Source organism: Molothrus ater, chromosome 23 (genome assembly GCF_012460135.2).
Source record: "Molothrus ater isolate BHLD 08-10-18 breed brown headed cowbird chromosome 23, BPBGC_Mater_1.1, whole genome shotgun sequence".
Taxonomy (NCBI): Eukaryota; Metazoa; Chordata; class Aves; order Passeriformes; family Icteridae; genus Molothrus; species Molothrus ater.
The window spans coordinates 1,004,702-1,009,735 of record NC_050500.2 but is presented as its reverse complement, the minus strand read 5'-3'; the positions used below and the strand labels follow the sequence as shown (position 1 = coordinate 1,009,735).

The 5,034-nt window shown below is 52.2% G+C and overlaps 1 long non-coding RNA gene across 1 annotated transcript; it reads right to left on the bottom strand.

The window, feature by feature from the left end:
- Window positions 1-249: 249 nt before the first annotated feature.
- Window positions 250-1,639, bottom strand: LOC118694960 (uncharacterized). The gene is made up of 2 exons (XR_004981493.2): window positions 938-1,639; window positions 250-775 (listed from the first exon to the last, which is right to left on the bottom strand). It is a non-coding gene; the product is annotated as an uncharacterized LOC118694960 (long non-coding RNA).
- Between the last annotated feature and the right edge of the window lie 3,395 nt (window positions 1,640-5,034).

The following is a 5,034-nucleotide window of genomic DNA, read 5'->3' as shown; positions in this document are numbered from 1 at the left end:
CCATGCTCAGCCTTGACTGGGGCTCAGTTGGCAAACACAGGCACAAGGAAGGACAGACAGCCCTGCAGGGCCTGAGTGCCTGCTGCAAATGTCAGGAATCCTCCAAACCCCCATCCCAGGCCCAGGATCTGCCAGGGTCTGGGGCTGAGCTGCAGGAGCAGCTTCTCAGGGGGCTCCTGTCCTGTCCCTCGCCCTTTTCAGCTCCATCTGCATTCCCTGGGTTTTTACTGCAAATAAACCAGGCAGATATGAAGAATATGAAGAATCACCTTTTTTGTAACAAACAGGATTTATCACACAGCACTAATTAATTAATAAAAAGGATTTATCACACAGCAGTTCACTTTGGAATAGGCAGCTGGCATCTTTGACACCATTCATTGAAAACATTTGTATTTACCCAAGTAGGATGCATCCTTGGCACGTTGGGTGCCCATTCTTCTGGGTTTCCCCGTACAGTCAGTGGTAAATTTCATTTCTGCCATTCTGTAAATCTGCCACTGCTGTAACTCCCCATTGTGCAGCAGTTTCAGTCAGTTTTCATTCAGCAGCATTGCACAAAGAGCACAGTGAGACACCCCACAGCTCGCTGTGTCATGGTGTCACCAAACAGCACAGCCAATAAAATCCTGAAATCCTGAAATCTCTGCACTCTCTGGACCAGGTCAGGATGAAAAATGGCCAAGTGTCAGCCTCAGTGATCAAATTTCCTCACTCGTCTGTTGAATCCCTGTGTTCCCCTGGGTTTCCATAAAGCTCATGGAACAAAACAAACCTGTGGAGAAAGAGAAGGTTTGACATGATTAATACCTTTGCTGGTAACGTATGCAACCCACCCAGGTGTCTAGACAGTTTGAAAAATGCAGATCATGTGTAGGAGGAACAGCTGGTACTCCTCAAGTCTCTCTGCCGGACCTCAAATGAAGTAGAAACAGACCTTATCAATATCAGGTGGCTCTCTCCCGAGGAAAGCACCCGGCCTGCGGCAGGAAATTGAGTTACTGCTCGGGTGGATGGCACTTCACCTGCAGCCTGCCAGAAAGCTCTGCACTCTCAAAGGTCCTGTTTTGAGAAAAGGGAGAGAACAAAAAGTTCAGATCTGTTTACATTGTGGGAAACCCAGTATTAAAAAAAAAAAGTAAAAAAAGTGAGTGTGAACACAGTAAAACAGTAAAAATTGCAGGTTAACCCATTTAATGAGGGCTCTTGGATAGGTACAGGATGGGATTTTCCAGGAGTGTGAGTGGGGCAGGAGCACAGAGAGCCAGGGAGGTGCCTCTGAACAGGATGGCAAATGGGACTGCTCCCAGTCAACAAATTTCACACCAAAAATGTCCCAAGGCCAGGCAAGCACCAAGGAAATCCCAAGGTCTTCCCTGCTCAGCAGGTATCTCTGGAGTCAAATTTGTCACAGCTCAGGAAACACACAAAGCTCTTTGCCCCACTTCATTGTGTTTGAGAATTTATCCTCCCTCTGATGGGGGGGGGAATGAGATTTATAACCCAGCTGAGTTCCTGCCCAGGAGGCTGCCCTGGACTGTGGCCACTCACCAAGGGCTCAGCTCTGAGCGCTTTTACTGCAGGAGCCTGTAACTCACCTGAGCTGTAAATCCCTGAGCTGTGTAACTCACCTGAGCTGTAAATCCCTGAGCTGTAACTCACCTGAGCTGTAAATCACTGAGCTGTAACTCACCTGAGCTCTGTAACTCACCTGAGCTGTAAATCACTGAGCTGTAACTCACCTGAGCTCTGTAACTCACCTGAGCTGTAAATCACTGAGCTGTAACTCACCTGAGCTCTGTAACTCACCTGAGCTCTGTAACTCACCTGGGCTGTGTAACTCACCTGAGCTGTAAATCCCTGAGCTGTGTAACTCACCTGAGCTGTGTAACTCACCTGAGCTGTAAATCACTGAGCTGTGTAACTCACCTGGGCTGTGTAACTCACCTGAGCTGTAAATCACTGAGCTGTAACTCACCTGAGCTGTGTAACTCACCTGAGCTGTAACTCACCTGAGCTGTGTAACTCACCTGGGCTCTGTAACTCACCTGGGCTGTGTAAATCCCTGAGCTGTGTAACTCACCTGAGCTGTAAATCACTGAGCTCTGTAACTCACCTGGGCTGTGTAACTCACCTGAGCTGTGTAACTCACCTGAGCTGTAAATCCCTGAGCTGTGTAACTCACCTGGGCTGTGTAACTCACCTGAGCTGTAAATCACTGAGCTCTGTAACTCACCTGGGCTCTGTAACTCACCTGAGCTGTGTAACTCACCTGGGCTGTGTAACTCACCTGAGCTGTAAATCCCTGAGCTGTGTAACTCACCTGGGCTGTGTAACTCACCTGAGCTCTGTAACTCACCTGAGCTGTGTAAATCCCTGAGCTGTGTAACTCACCTGAGCTCTGTAACTCACCTGGGCTCTGTAACTCACCCCAGCTCTCACCCAGCAGCCTGTGAGCACAGGATCTGCCCTGTGCTGGTCCCAGATCACCCAGCACAGGTGGCACTGGCAGGGAAGTGCCCACATTTGTCCCTGCCTGTGCCAGGGTGGGACAGCAGCAGGGGTGCCACGGGAAGAGAGTGCACAGGGCAGCCCCTGTGGGAAGAGCAAACTGTAAAACATGAGGCAGACAAAACATCTGGCAGCTGCTTCAAATAGTTCTGTGTCTGAAGGGCAGACAAGCCTGCAGGAGTTTGGAATGAGAACACGTGCAAAGGCAGGATGGTGCTTCAGTGTGTTCTGTGCGAGCATTGAATGGGGTTTGTTCCTTTCAGCACTGCTTTGTAAGCCAAGAAAGGCTGTGCTTTGGGTTAGGTTCTTAATTTTAATAAACTCTAGTAAATAAATCACTGTATTTCCTTCTCCAGTCAAATGCAACTTTGGCATAAGACGAACAGCACTAGGAAGCGTGTGGGAGAGAAGAGGGCAGTGTGCTGGGAGCTGCTTTCCAGAATTGTCTTACCTACTGCAGGAGAAAAGTTTGGAAACTTGCCAAAACAAGTTCCTAAAAGCGTGACGCACGTTCCACTGAGTTCCCACATCCCAGGGAAAGGGAAAATTGCCTTGGTACTGGCAGAGGACTTGGCAGGTCCTGGGCTCCAGCAGGGGAGGTGTTTGGGCTCAGAAATAAACCCGGTCCTGCAGACAAAGGAGAGAATTGGCAGCTGCCTCCCCCTCCAAGCGCTCCTGTCCTGGCGTTGTCAGAGCTGTGAGGATCCCCAGCTTTGGGCAGGAGTGGGACCTGCACCAGGACAGGCTCCCTGCTCACAGCAAGGGGACAAGGCTGCCAAGGAGGGAGGACATTTCCTTACCACGTTTCCTTACCACTCCTCCACTGAACGCTTCTCCCCTCGCAGGCTTTTCTGCACACAAATCACTTCCACAACTCCCAGGAGGAGCCAAAAGCTCCTGCACTGCTTGCGCAGAGCACCAGGATGCCAAAGCTCTCTGAGAGTGGCTCCAGCAGTGCTGCAGCACAGGCAGGCAGCTCCAAGGGCTGACCCTGGTGAGTCAGCACAGCAGCAGCAGGAGGAGGAGGAGGAGGATGAGGATGCTGGCAGGGCAGCAGGGGTGGCTCTCAGGGCAGTCCTGACACGAGCAGAACCTGCAGCTTCTCCTGCCCCTCACAAGGGCAGGGATGTGCCTGCCACGCTGCCAGGGCTGGGATGGAGGCAAGAACAGCAGAGCTCCACTGATTTATTGGGAGCTGCTGGTCTGTGATATCATTTGTTGATCCCATCAGGTCCAATCCCCAAGCCATGACTTCCTCCCCCGTTGCCATGGCACTGTACATAAACAGGGCAGGCTCCCAGCCCCGGGCAGGTCATTTGTTTCAAATATTCCATGCAGCTGGAACACGAGCCTGTTTGGGTGTCTGGAGCTGAGCATGAACTAATTCCTCAGTTTTGTGCACCCTGAGCCACTCCCAGCCTGGGCTGAAGGGAGCTGGGCAGAGCCAGGAACAGGGGCAGAATCAGAATCAGGCACAGGGGCAGAACCAGGGACAGGGGCAGAACCAGGGACAAAGGCAGAATCAGGCACAGGGGCAGAACCAGAACCAGGGACAAAGGCAGGATCAGGCACAAAGGCAGAGCCAGGGACAAAGGCAGAACCAGGCACAAAGGCAGAGCCAGGCACAGGGGCAGAATCAGGCACAGGGGCAGAACCAGAACCAGGCACAAAGGCAGGATCAGGCACAAAGGCAGAGCCAGGGACAAAGGCAGAACCAGGCACAGGGGCAGAACCAGGCACAGGGGCAGAGCCAGGCACAGGGGCAGAGCCAGGCACAGGGGCAGAATCAGGCACAGGGGCAGAACCAGAACCAGGCACAAAGGCAGAACCAGGCACAAAGGCAGAGCTTCCTCAGCTCTGATCCCTGAATCTGCCGGATGCTGGAGCTCAGGAGCTACAAACCCTCTTAATCACGTGGTTTTCCACATGTAAGAGACACCCAAAATTTTAAAAAATAAATCTTGTCCTGACTGGAGACAAGAGGCAAGAAAGCACTTGCCTTTTTTTGGGCCCTCCCTCCCCCATTAGGCAGCTAATTAATTAGCATGAGTTCAGGCTGTTGCAGTGTGCCTGGACTCATTACAAGATTTGGTTTCCTCACACCACTTGGTGGCTGCAGGGGGACAGAGAAGTGTGTGGGCAGGAGGAGGACCTGGAGCCTTCATCACCACGGACAAAGCATCACCACAGCTGGAGAGAGGGCACAGCAGCAGGCAAGCAGTGCAAAACCAGCTGTAAACCAGGCCCCAGCAGGAACCCAGGGCTGTCCCAGCTCCATCCCTGAGGCACTGAGGGGCTGCACACACTCAGCTTCCACACCTCAGCCTGTCCCACAGCTGCAGCCTGCCCCCACCTGTGCACATATTTCAGAGGTAAATCGTTATTTTTCCAAGCAGGGATGAGGCAGAGGCAGCCCCTGCTCTGCCTGTCTGGGCAGGCTCCTTGGGAATAAACTCCCTGCTCACGCAGAAACACAGCACAAAGAAATCTGATCAATTCATGCAAATAAAACCCACCACCAGG